Source organism: Cygnus olor, chromosome 1 (assembly GCF_009769625.2).
Source record: "Cygnus olor isolate bCygOlo1 chromosome 1, bCygOlo1.pri.v2, whole genome shotgun sequence".
Taxonomy (NCBI): domain Eukaryota; kingdom Metazoa; phylum Chordata; class Aves; order Anseriformes; family Anatidae; genus Cygnus; species Cygnus olor.
The window spans coordinates 95725478-95739724 of record NC_049169.1 but is presented as its reverse complement, the minus strand read 5'-3'; the positions used below and the strand labels follow the sequence as shown (position 1 = coordinate 95739724).

The window sequence follows — 14247 nt, the reverse complement described above, 5'->3', positions numbered from 1 at the left end:
TGAAAATTTGGATGGCACTCCAGGTATAGCCTAGTACAAAAGCCTGTGATATAGACCATGGAGGTGGTTTGGAGGTGCAAATATGACTGATGATCAGAGTGAGTATGTAATGGGGCTGGAGTAAAGCAGTTTGCAAAAAGTAATTTCTGAGGAGATAATGAACTTTCAGTTTTCTGAATTTTCATGCAAACATACTTGAGAGAGATTTTCACTTTGTGAAACTGCCAATCTCGAAGTACAATTGTCCAGCCTAATAGTATTGTTAGTTCTCAGGTTGATTTTAATCAGTCCCATCCACAACTTAGCACAAAGTAGCGCTGGAAATGATTGTTGATCAAGTCTATCACGGTTTGTGTTTTTTTTTTTTTTGTTCTCTTGCAAATGCTTAAGGGTGGTGTTTGTTATTGTTCTAGGTCTATATGTTAAGAGTATCAATTGTAGTATACAAATGAATAGAATTCTGACTTTTATCACAGGTGGCAGCTCTTGTTTTTACAGAATAGTGGCCACAATAGATGAGGATACGAAAATGGCTCTCTAGTGCATGGTTGCTTTAGTATATAAAGGAATATGCGTTGTGATTCACTCATATTAAAAAGGCATGGGAATATCAGCACTGATTCCCTCAGTAGCACTACTGCAGTAAGTTGTAAAACACTTCAGTATTTCAGCACCTGAAGATATTATGGTGGAAGTGGAAAATATCTCACTCCATTTATCAAAGCATTTGCTGCTCTAGCTTCGAGATAAAAGAAAGACTACAGATTATTGAGCATATATCATGATTGTAAAGACCATTAAGCATATATTATCTTTGGCCAGAGATGCTCCTGGATAAGCTAAAAAAGGAAAAAAAGATGATACAGGCCTGGCCTTTTCCAGTTCCTGGCCCTCTTATTTTGTTCTATCCAAACTGAAATTCTTCAGCTAAACCAGTGTATAATGGGAGGGACTCCACAGAAAGGCATTGTGGTTATTCCATGTTTGCATCAGTGCCCCTGGGGAGACTCTCACTGAATCATTTTGAATTTCAGAATCATTTTGAATTTCAGAGTCTGATGTAGGGCAATCTGATGAATGTCAGTTACCCAAACTTTCTGGTCTATTTTCTTCATTAGTGTAAGTGGTCTTGCTCTGAATTTTACTATAGAGGATCTGGTTCTTCTTATTGCCCTCCTTTCCGTCATTGCCCCTGTATCTAAATAATAGATTAGAATAGATTTAAATCACAGTTGTATCAAAATTGATCTATTGTTTTCATCAGTTTCCACTGGCACAAGAGAGATCAGAATACGTATATATTTTTAAATAAATCATCTGCAGAGCTTCACTGCTGACAAGTTCGTGGCTTTGGTGCCAATGCATGCTCTGCAGGGTCTTCAAAATCCTGACAGGATGCGCTGTCATTCCATATGTGTTTTAGTAGTTCTATATTTCCTCATGACAAAAGAATCTCTCGTTCTATGCATGTCATTATCCTATAGCATTTGGGTGATCCTGTGGTTTAAAAGGACCTAGTCGTTGCTCCTTCCCTCCTCTTTTTATACCTGTCTCATTTAGGAGCCTTCAGATGTCAGCAAGATAGCTGGGTTGGAGACAGCGAGCACTTGGCAGGTCAGTCTATGCTGTTAAAGGCTATTGCAAAAGTATCTGGCTTTACAGAATGTTTGTGTCAGTAATACTGAAGGCATCACTGAATCAAAATTTCACTGAGCTTTCCCCAGCAGGCTACTTTTTTTGTCTACTTAATGCTTTCTCATTCCAGCTCATGTTTGCATGGAAATTCTGAATAATGTAATTACTTTGTAAAATGGAAGAGCATTATTTCATTTTACCTCTTTTAAGACTGGCAGAACCTTTCCATGGAATTAGGCATGTAATTCCCAGCAATGACAGGATTTTTGCACCAGATCACTGTATGTCCTCTCTGAATATGGACCGTTTGAGGTCATGATCCTGCAGTCCCAGTTCATTTAGGTGTAGGGTATAGTGGCACAGTTCCTGTGAGTGTAGGTTGCAAGATCAGACCATCAACGGGAAAACCTGCCAAACTTCATTCTCAGAGTCTGAGCCAGAGACAGATGAATTCTCATCTCTGCTCGGTTTCCTTTTCCATTCATTAGGATTTCTAGTGTGGAGGGTAATCTGTTTTGTCATGTCTCTTGCCCTGTTTTAATACAAAACTGGCCTTCTTATGTGTGAATGGCTGTCACTTCTCCAGAACAAATGATACTGGATTCCTGAAGCAAACAATTATAAAATGATTACCTCTTGAGCTGACTTAGTGTGCAGATGACAGCTTTTGCCTAGATGTAGTTAACAACTGGAGGGAATTTCCAGCAGTCAGACATCACACAAGCCTGAGGAATGCAGAGAGAAGGTGCTGAGGAACCCAGAAATCAGGTGACCACGAGGGTGTGGACTTGCATTAGTGTGTCATCCTGATGGAAAATACAGCATGATTAGAGGTGAGAAATCCCCGAGTCTCAATACGCAGTGTTCCTATAGGTACTGATTTATGCATGGATAGCACTTGAGTGTGCTGTTGAATTTGTGCCAGTGCCTCTCTGCCATATGATATTGACCCCAGAAATGATACTATTTGCTGTCTCTTCCTTGTGTTTGTAGTTTAGAAAATACTGTTCTTCACAGCTACCTCTGCCCATATTCTACGCTTACCATTCAAGAAGACATTTATTTGCTATGAAAATCTCCTGTTCTGTTTACTGGTCTTGGTTATGCTGTGGTTTTCTTGAGCTCACTGAAGAGAACTTCACTGAAGAAAATCTGCCGGTACTGCTCTAGGTATCTAGCAAATATTTTGTTCCCTCAGGATACCAGTCACAGTCGCCTCAAATGTTTTCCTGCCCTTTCCAGAGAATTACTCTCTGGTAAAGATTCAGGATAGTTCTTAATGCAGGAAGATAATCACAATTGGTATGTATGATTATAATCTGTAGCAAATATGAAATCTCTTACATTAATGTGTATGGTTTTTGGAATGGTACTGGACCAAAGCTTTGTATTCAGACAGTCCCTGAATTTCTGGGGTTCTGAAAATTTCGTTGTTTTCTCATATGTGAAACCTTAGCCTGTTGCAGAGATGAAAGGTGAAAGGCCCCTTCCCTACCATGTCGAAATTTATCACAGGGGCTTTCAAGCTAGATGCAGTAACATTTAGGTGCTTAACTATGAGGGGAATTCAAAGCCCAGAGGTAGGGTCTTTATCCGCTATTTGGGAAGTACTGAGGGCAAAAGTAAGAATCTCGCTGGGTGGAGTGCTGCCTGGAGGTAGTCAAAGGGAAGCTCTAGAGGCTAAAGGTTTGGTGATTCTTTCACGAGCAGGATTTCTTACCAGCAATTACCCTGAAACACAGAATGGATCCTGTCCTTGCTGCGGCCTTTAGTGTCCCAGAGAAATTCAGGTGTGTCAGGTAAATTCTACTCTTTATGAAATTATCAGCTGTTAAAATACATTTTTAGATCCCCCTATCCTTTCAGCTGCATGAGATAGGCATATATTTCCCATGCCTTGCGATGGTGGAAAACATTTCTGATGTCCCCGCATTGTCAGACTGTCAAGGGCACAGCTATGTGATTATCATTATTGTGATTTAATTACATTTAAAAGCATTTACTTTCTGAAAATCTTGTACGCTCTCTCTGTCATAATGTTTAGAATGTATCTTTACCATACAGTAGTTATTCTTTAAGGCTCCTTATACGTAGGAAATCTTGTAAAAGAAATATACTGTATAGCAGAACAGGCGTTTCTTATCTAATGCTGAACTAATTCTTAGAGCTGTGTCGTGATTACTCTTGTAGGCATTGGTGGAAGTCTAGAAAGGGTAGTGGACTTTTTCTCCTGAATTCTCCATGATGAGATGGTAGGAGTCATGAGTATCTATCTTGTAAAACTGAGTCTCACTTCTACGGCTCCTAGTACTTCATCCCACTGTCTGAATGGGATAGGGTTTTCCCTGTAACTTCCCTCTACTGCTTTCTAGAGAGAGCAACAGGAGAATGAAGTTCTGGGCTGCAGGTAAGCTGTGTGACAAAGCAAGTTTTCTTTGTAGCACACAGAGGTTATGCAAATGTGCTGTCACCTGCAATTGCCACCAGAACTCTGTTTACAATTTCTTTATTGAGTACAGCCATCTTCTGATTGCTTGTCTTACAGATGGAGTGAAATCTCGGCCTCGATAAAGTCAGTGGGACTTTACCACGTTCCTTTCAGTGGAACCAGGTTGTGTTGCAAATATATGTGCTTGAGCTGCCTGGCTCTGCAGGGTAGGTTATGGGATGCCTGCTGCATTGCATGTGTGCATCTGTTCCCACCTCTCCAGCAGTGCTGTCTGGATGAGGGGCAGGTGCTGACTCTTCTGTCTGCTGTGCTCTCATCCTCAAGGTAGAGGAGGAAATGGAGGAAATTCCTTAGGTGATGTAGAGGAAAACAATTTGCAGCAGAAAAATAAACATATGATGCTCTCTTTAGAAAGAGGTGGTTTTGTTGTTTTTTGAAATAACATGATTAAACTTTTTTTATAATATATGACATAAGTTGTCATGCATGTTTTAGCCCAGTAGTGGTCAAATGAAGGTTTATTTTGCTTTTAATCTCCTTGTTTTAGGTTGTTTGGAGTTCTTTTGTGAAAGTTCATAAGACTATATTGGTTAGAAATTATTCCCCTCTCCCATCTTATTTAGCCCTGATTTAATATTAGCTAACAGAACAGATCTTCCTTCTGTGGAGCCAAGGAGGAACTGGCAAATTCCATGCCCAGTTCAGACAAACTGTACCTCTGTGAGGCAGGGGCTGTGCTGAAAACCAGGTGTAAAATCCCCAGGCCCTGCCTCAGTTTGGCTTTTCTGCTCCTCTGCAGCACTGATCTGCAAACGGAGACTCCCGGGCTGATCATTTTCGATGCTGAGCTTTCAAAACTGAGTGTGTATTTGGCCTGTCTTTGTTTGAACTTTAACGGAGCTCATTCTGCACATCTGAAATCCCAGTCTTCACGCTTACACAGAACATTTGAGTAGCTTTATTTGCAAGTCTAACGCTAATTCATGAGGCTGAATTGACAGAAGAGGTGGATGGTACTATTGTTCTTTAAGTAGGTCCTTCCTTTATTTTGGTGGGACTTTTGCTGGTATCAGTGTTCGGGAGTGTTTCTGTGTTTCTCTCCAGTTTGCTAATCTCTCTCTAATGCTAAGCTTCCTCCATAGCTCATTTCTAAAGGCCACTTCCTTGAGGTTATGGTAAGACCTCAGTTGGACAGAGAAGGGAGAAACTGTAAGAACCTAAACCAAAAATTCTAACACAAATTTTACCTAATACAAATTACAGGGATTGGTGTGGTATACAACAGCTTCCTCTGCGATGGCCACGCTTACTGTCTGTCACTGCTCAGTTTACTAGGCTGAGCTAAAATGGGTTCTTCGCTGCCCTGTAGATCTCTACCTGTAGACAGGGAAAGGAATTGTGTCCCCTTGCCTCCCCGCGCTCTCCACTTCATAACTACAATCCCAATTATCTTGTCAGAGAGACGTTTTTTATGGGAAAAAGGTAACGTATCACCACAATAACTTCTGAACAGAGCTCTTGCCTCAGGACTTGGTGTAGCAGAGAAGGTTGTGTTTTACCTTCAGGCCCTGTACAAATAGAAATAGCTTGAACAGTGAGCCAGCAAAATGTGAAAATAAAGAGGGGCAAATGTACATTTACTTTTGTATATTCATATTAATCAGGCATATCGTTTTTATTTGGAAAAGACAGTTTCGAGAAAAGTAAAGTTATATCAATTAAAAATGTGAAAAGGGAAAAACAGAATATTGGTTTTGTGTGTGTATATTGTGTGGTTTTATCTTTTTTGCTTAAGTTCATCTCTCATAGGTAGTAGTAATGCATGACATTGCATGTCAATCTATTTGTTAGACTGGAAGAGGCACAGGTTTAGGAAAGGTGAAGGTTCAGTAAGTACTAAGCTTATGCCTAGTGAATGTTTTATAGTGATATAGACTGCTGCTAGGCTTTCTACAGGGACGTGCAATGATGCGAATATAAAAGAATGGAAGGGCTTATGTGGAAATTCTGATGAATTCATTTCTGGCTTTTCAATTCTGTGGGGAAGTTCAGTGTTCTTTCTGAATTCCAACTTCAAAAGGAAATGAGAAGTCAAATTTTCTGATTTTAGATGTATCTGTAAAATGCAACAGAAGGCATGTTAGCTTACTAGCAAAAGTAATAATGGAATGCCCAAAGTGTAAATCTCTAGAGACACCAAAAAACAAAAACCAACCCTGGGATCTGTTGCTTTTAGAAATGCTGTGAGGATTAATTGCGTGCTTTTTGCAATGTTATGAGCTTTATCTCTCACTCTGACTTTCCACCATCATTCTTGTGTCTAGGTACACCTGATTCTCTGTGTTCTTTTGGGTTTCAAATAGTAGAATTCAGGTGACCACCTCCCTTTTTGCTGACTAAGGCTACTCTAACAGATAGTTGAGTATTCTTGTGAGTGCCAGGAGGAATGACTGCTTTGTGGACAGATATTGTAGCAGACAGAAGTATTGATTGGGTTTCATTGTAATAAACATTGCCAGATGTTATCTCAGTGTGCACTGTTTACATTAGTAAATAAATAAATCCTCCAGAGCACAATTAGTCTCTATAATGTTTTTTTCAAAAGTTTACTATTGTCTCCTTTTATATGTCTAAAGTGACCTTCCTATGCTCTCTGTGCAGCTTGAGAAACTAATTAGGACATGTGAACCTAATTGTAAAATTCAAATCCTGATCCATGTTCAGATATCACGTCAAGGCTGAGTCTAGGATGTATATGTACTAGCATCTTCCTTTTGGGTACTCTTTCTTCATCTGAGACCTTTTCCCATAGGAAATACGTGAACAGGTTTTTTCACTGTTGTGTTACTATCCATACTGTTATCCAAGATAAACACCTTGTCATGCAAATGTCATGGTAAACATCTGTGTCCTCTTATTCTTGGCAAAGACTCCCAAAACTGGTGGGTCACTTGGTACACAAAATAATGATGGGATTCCAACATAGGTGGAGTCACCAGTGCACGCAAGGCCAGCGTGTTAGTTAAATAAGCTAAAAGAACTCTAAGGATCTGAGCTTCCACAAAGGCTAAGACTCACGAGAGTCCAGATTTGCTCTTCAGACTGTGAATGCACAGCACATCATCACAGCGCACAGCAGATCAGCATGGGCATGTGTGGAACTCCTGCTTCTACGCTTGGCTGGTGCCGCCTTTTTCCTTGCAAGAGGCATGGCAGATTGAAGCATACTCAGGTTTTGAGTTCCCTTGATCCCTGCTGTAATCAGCTCTCCCCAAAACACCCAGCAAGTTCACAAGAGGTTTTTGAAGTGTAGTTAGTAACCATAAAACTTCATGTTAAATGAGAGCTGAAAATGTCTACTGGGCCTTCCAAGAGTGAGTTTTTTGTTTCCAGTGAAACTCTACCTATTATGTTGAAGTACTGGTTCCTTGCTTTGCTAGATTAAGCCATCTTGTAATTTATCATCTTGAGTAATGTGTGCTTCCACTGATGTACAGGTTCCCTTGGCAAGTTGGCTCCCTCTGGAGACTCCCCAAAACATACTTAGAACAACTTCTGTAGGTTTAGAAAGATGCCAGTGTGTATCTCAAATCTCTGCCAGTGAACCAACAATATTAACCTTACATCTCCCAAATTAAATAATCTTTCTCTGTCATATCTTAAGTTTAAATTCATATAAAAGATGTGCTTTTTCCCCCAACTCTTAATAGTTTTGTGGGATGTTGTTTTTGTTTTCTTCTGCTTTATCAGCTGAATTTAACTGTACTTGTTCTCTTTATTTAGCTACATGTAGAATTATTCTATACATTTCACTGGAACTGCTGTGATGGAAGCACAAACAAGTTACGTGTTTATGTATGCAGAGGTATCCTGTAAAACTTGTAGGGCTACCCATTTTTAATATTTGTGATAGTGGACAAAGACCATCAAACCCATAATCATTTTCACTGTTAATGTCTCCCCTTTTCTTTTCATTGACAAAAAGGGAAAAGAAGAAAAAAATGAATAAATAGCAAAAGAGGAAATCTCACCTTCTCACCAGTTATTTCCTGTGTGTGAATGCTTTCAGTGATGCCTCTGAAAACTTTGAAGAGACCTACTTGCTTCTGAATATGCCTGTGTAGCATGAAGAATGGTTGTCCATATAAAATGCGGCTCTATTTCTTATCTCACTTTCACTTTGAATAGTCAAGTGCACGTCCAAACTACAGCTACTGAAGGAACAAATTCAAGTTGCATGCAAACATGGCTCATCAGCTGTGCATTTTTCCTGTTTCTAAGGAATAAAGATCACAAGTGTGAAATGAAACATAACAGGGAGGCACTGGAGTGCAGATCTGAAGGTGGAATTTGCATTGGCTACACTTCAGCACAGATGGTAGAAAAACTTAAATCTACTCTTGGGTCCTGAGACCTCCCCCCCTCACATACACCTCAGGTTAGTGATGTATCTAAGGGAGGAAACTGGAGCAGGTAATTCCTGAGGGATTCTACCATTCATGCTCCCTAAAAGAAGGAGCCATGGGAAATACGCCTCAACATCACTATTTTGTTGGCTGCAATGGGATTTTTGTTTAGTGCAATAGCTCTCCTAATCACCATCTAACCAGTCATGTCCCTAATAACGTAAAAGGTGTAACACAGCCTTCCTCAGGATTACTCGTCTGCGAAATTAAATACCTTAATTGTTCCTCCCATCTAGGGAGGAGAATTAAACCAAAGATGACCAAAGTCTGCAGTAAGTCTGTCTGTTCCCCTCTCGATTTTAGGGGGTAAAGAGTGTGCACAGGCTTAATGCATCCTCCTCCGTTAACTGGGATAGAAAACCTTAGCTTTATTCTCCTTTTACTGTCCTATGTACTGTCCTACTCTCTTGGCTCTGTCATAATACAGGGGCATAACATCAGGCACCTTCTAGTTTGGGGGAAAGTTAGGACTCCTGAGTCTTGAACTCTTGGAGTTCACATTTCAGGTAAATGTTGCAGCACTTAGCAGATGTGACTACAGGGGGAGTGGTTTTTCTGTTTGGTAGAGAGAGAGATATACGTTTCCCTGTGCATGCTCCACACGTGTATGCACCAACCCTGTCTTAATGATCAGTTCTCAGGATAAAGTGGGAACTTTGTATCCAGGACCAGTTTGGTGTTTTTTGGCATCTCCTATGTTGCTGTGTTGCACTGATGCCAGTTAATGCTCATTGAGGCAGAGGATTTGCGATTCTGGTTCTTGACCTGAAGTGGATTGAGATTCATAAAATATAATCTCAAATCACAAGCCACCATGGGAGGTTTACAGCTTCTGTGACTATCTCACTTGGGCTAGATTTGAATCAGCAATCAGGAGGTGAATGGTATTGTTCTTATCCCCTGCCAATTTCCTGAGCTAACATAATCTGTGTGTGTGTATGTGTGTTACAAAACTTTATTTTCCAATTGAATGCATCCATCCTTTAAAAACTGGTTAAAAAACAAAAGACAAAATGTAAAGGAAATTTACTATCCAAAAAAAATACAGAACAGTGCTAAGGACTTTAAAATATATGTAACATCAGTTCCTGCCAAGTTAGTCATTACTAAGAGTTAACAACACGGGGGATTGATTGAGAGAATGATTGTTGCTGTAGAATGATGATTTAATAAGAGAAAATCTGATAGATTTGACATGCTACATAAAATGTGCAGAACGGTTATTCTTTGGGAAATTGCAACTTTCATTTGCACCCTTTACAGCCGTGTTTGTTCTTTGCCTTGCCACATTCCCCTTCTTCCCTGTTATTCTCTTTTCATTGCTGTAAATCATTAGTATTCGCCATTGTTACACGTGTCACAGGAAAAAGGAAACGCACGTGCCATTTCCCTTCCTCTTCTTGCTTCTCTCACACCTTCATCTGGTCTGTTTCCAGTAGTCACCCCCAGCTTTGTGCCATAGGGTGCTGCAAAATGTCCTGCTCTCCATCTTGGAAAGATGGCTGCTGAGAACTCAATTTATTTCCCCTTTGCTACTGTTTCCTTCGTAAGCATCCACTCCTCACTGTTCTGGCTGATTACTATTTACCCGTTACTTAGTCCTAACAACATGCTTGGTGCTTTATAAGCCAGAAAATAAAGGCTGTCTCAGCTCAAAGTTGTTGTTGTACAGGACAAATAGACGGAAAAGCCCTTCTATTGTTTCCATCTTTATTGATGAGCTGGGCTCTGTCCTTCAGTTTTCAGCAATAATTATGAGAAGGTGTTTTGTTGTTTTTTTCCTAAATCTGAAATGCCCAGTGCCTCTGAAGATCCTGTTGCAAATGTTGTCAGTGTGTTTAGTCCTTCTGTAAAACATGGTGGTTCATGCAGGCCATGCTCAGGTAATAGCACGACGTAAGCTTCTGTGCCCTTTTCCTGTAGATAGGGGATGCTGATGTCAAAGGCTGGGCTAAAAAGGGTCTTCCTCCTTGCCTCAGGTAAAATTTTGGGCTAGCTTTAGTGCCTGTATTGTGTGAATCATTTAAAAAAAAATAAATCCTAGAGTCTGATTACAACAAATAAATTCCGTAAACACCCTATGCACTATATCTGTTGTCATGCCCAAAGAGCATAATATAATGACTGAGAACGACAGCAATTAAAAAAAAAAAAAGTAAACAATAGTGTAATTTGACCCTAAGAACATTAAGAAAAAAAAAAGGTTTAAAAGAAAACAAGGCAAAAATGGGAACATGGACTGGCATTACGGGCAGTGTCATGAAACTACAGTCAGAGGTATGAGCCTAGTAGAAAGAAAAAGAGAAGGGGGTTGGGGGGCGAGTTACTTATGAATCAGTACAACTGTGCTTTGTTCTGCATGAGTGTTTTAATAGAGAAGTGTAATATAAGGATCAGGTGGGCTCGTGGGAATGGAACAAAAGGTTTTGTAAAATTAAAGCAAAATAATTATAGCTCTAGGTGTAGAGTGAGCACACTCCAGCAGTTGATAGCGGGAACCTGCTCAGAATGGAGAAGGGAGGAGGGAGAAAGATGCAGTTGGAAGGTTTTTTGTTTTGCTTTGTTTTTTAATGCATACGTGCATGCACATATGCATAAACATGCATAATATAAAGAGATTTATATAGTTATGATAGCAAAGACTTTTAATCCCTGACAGTTGCAAACAACTTTAGAAGTGATTAATAATACCCACACACAAAAACGCATTAAAAAGAAAATTTAAGGAATAGTCTCAAATGAATTAATTAACAACACAAAAAAAATCACAGCGGAATGCTGTCTTTTTAGTCAAATAGAGGACTGTAATCTAAAATGGAGACAATCCTCTGACAGGGGATTCAAAGATGATCTTCCTGTAAGAGCCCAACAAGGAATATATACGTAGTGCCACGTACGCCAAGGAACCAAGCTCAAATTCCAGAAGTGGACATGATCTCCTGGGCATCGTGGGAGGCTTTCAGCAATAAAGGTGTTAAAGGATCTCCCCTGGGCTTAAAGGGGTTAAAGGATCTCCCCTGTTTGGGCAAAGCATTCTTGCAGAAGAGCTGTTTCCTACCTGAATTTAAGAGCAGTTTTGCTGGTAAGATGACAGCTTGGTTGATCCCACAGTGGCCTCTCTGTTATCTAGTTGTTTGCTTTTTCTTTCCTTTACCATCCATTTATATACGTACCTAAGTACATGAGGGGTGTGTACACTTAAGGCACATATTTACGTGCCTGTACTGTAAAAGTAACCCTCCCCCCAAAGAATCCCTGCCTCAGGACCACCGTCCTTTTCTCTCTGGGTTGTTGGTTGCCTTCAAACGTGTAACTAAAGAATAGTTATTTGTGAGTAGTGAAAGGCGTGCATCGTTCTCTGTCATGTTAGGTTCAAAATGTTCAGAATCTGTTCCTGTTGTGGGCATTGACTTGCTAACAAATATGTAATTTTCTTTGGAGATTTATCAAAAGAGTTAACGAACACTAGTTCCCTTAACTCCCTGTGGCATCTGTGGGTTGGGATGGGCTCCTTTCCGCTTATGTGCCGCTATGCGAGTGTTACAAGGAGCATAAGTGTGTACCTGTGATAAAAGGGACCTGTGGAAAGGATCCGGTTTTGTTACCAAACTACAACAGCTTCCCTCCCGTGGTGGAGAAGGCTTCTGACGGGTGCAATGATTGCCACCTTGTCGCGATGCGAGAGGCAGGCAGTCTGCGGAGAGGAGGTTCTGCGGAGCCCACAAGCTGTAGGTAGCAGGCACAGCTACTACAGATGGCTGGTGCATGAGATAAGGCCTTGGCGAGGAGGGGGGCGATCAGCCCTACCTCCCACCACATTTCCCCTTATTCTGCCGTCAGATTTCCCTTATTCAGAGTTTGTTTGGGAATAATTGTTCACAGACAATATATTTTTGCGCTCATGCTGTAATCAGAGGCTGTTGTCACTTGAAGCAGAGCACATCTCTTAGGTGGTGCTTTCTGCCAGAATGTGGAGGCTGAGATCAGAGTGAAGCTTTATGAGCTCCATTGGTGCTTTTTACTTCCGTCTTGTTTCTCTCTCTGCAGGGGATGTGAAACTAGATTTGTCCTGTTTCCACAGCAGGGTTTTGGTTTATTTTGTTTTTCCATAGCATTTCATTCTGTGGCGCAAATCCAGAGGAGAGTGTGTTGCAGAGATGGATTTGAATGTCAGACAGAAAGAGTTGTGTTTAATAAACTCTTTGTTGTAAATTATAGAAACTAGAGAGCAGGAGGCCCATGTTTAATACAAACATTCTGTGGTTAACTATCACTTTAAGTGTTACCCCGTAACATAAAGAGCAGTGGAACAAGATAACTTTGCTAGAGGGGTTGCTTATGGGGTACGAAGCTCAAGACTGAAACTCCTTCGTTGGGGGCAGTCATCTCAAACTCCCTCCACCTTCCATCTTTTTTTTCCCCTGGCACATAAATTGATTATCGTATAATTCACCGTGAAATTGTCTTCCTACTATATGTTCTCTTTGTGTTCCTATAAGAGGTTTGTGGTGATAAGGAAGGTTGGTGGTGTTTGGAATAACCAAAAAATCCCATTACCCCCTGGTGGTTCGTATCGTGTTCCACTTGTATACCTGCCTCCCTCTTCTATCTTAGAGGTGGCTGCCTAGCAGAACTGAGAGACAATATAGGACTAGTTCAAGAAAAGAAAAAAAAAAAAAAAATGTTATAGGCTTTCAGGGAAAAAAAAAGGTGCTTTAGCAATATAATACCATACTTGAAGATGTCAGCCTAGCATGCCAAAAGCGAACATGTAACTCCCCTTATACGTAATGGCTGCTGCTTATTTCCTGCGCTCACCAGCTTTTGAAAACTCCTTTCTGTTTGTATCATACCATGAGTTACATATCTATGTTGATCTCATTTCGAAGTGATTTGTCAACATGAGGCCTATTGTGAAATTAAAGGTCAATAACAGGCCAGGCAGTTGACAGGGTAAGCACTGCACACTGGAAAGGGAGAGGTCAAGAATAGCACATCAAATCCTAAGTCTTCAGGATGTGCCTCGTGAGTAGTGTGTTTTGCTGTTTAGGAACAGAGATGCTATAAAGCATCAGAGTCGAGCACTCGTTCACAAACAGGACCAATATGCCAGTATCTGTCACATTCCAAGTCCTTGCAACACTATTGAAGTCAGAGAATTCAAGTCCCAGATTCCTGGCTTTTTAAAGATCAGCTCATTTCTTTCTTGTTATTACAGTAAATCTGACATATGTGCATGCACACACATACTCGTATAGGTGCACTGATTTTTTTTCCAAAGAAATTAAAACAAACAACAAAAAAAATTTTTTTTTTACTTTGTCCTTTTATTTTCTGGCAAAAAGCACTTCATAAGTAGTTTATATTCCAGCTTCATTTTCTTCCATTCACCCTCTGCTGGGAGCTAAGTCTAAAGGATTAAGACAGGAACAGGCCTGTATTATATAATTTAATAAATTAAAAGTGTTCTAAATAGCTCTTAAAAAAAGAAAAAAAGGTAGGATTTCCACTTTTGCTCAGAAAGAACTTACGCAATGCTGCTTTCCCTACACCTACTTTGGAATTCAATGAGCAACTATGTACAGACAGCAGTAAAGACTTCTATCCCTTTCTTTGCTCTTTCATCTGATTCTCCTGCTCCTAGTCTATAGGAGAATGAATCTAGTCTGGCTAGAGAATTGCACCCTGCTTTTCTCA

At 40.3% G+C, this 14247-nt stretch overlaps 1 protein-coding gene across 37 annotated transcripts in view; it reads left to right on the top strand.

The window, feature by feature from the left end:
• The window catches only part of ZBTB20 (zinc finger and BTB domain containing 20), a 478527-nt gene that overhangs the window by 144221 nt on the left and 320059 nt on the right, over positions 1 to 14247 (top strand). The window contains exon 5 of one of the 37 annotated variants that reach the window (XR_005823617.1): positions 4181 to 4478. The exons of the other annotated variants lie outside the window; for them this stretch is intronic. The gene's annotated coding sequence lies outside the window, so the exon portion shown is untranslated. Of the gene's footprint in view, positions 1 to 4180; positions 4479 to 14247 lie in introns of those variants that run through there. 37 annotated transcript variants of the gene reach the window in all.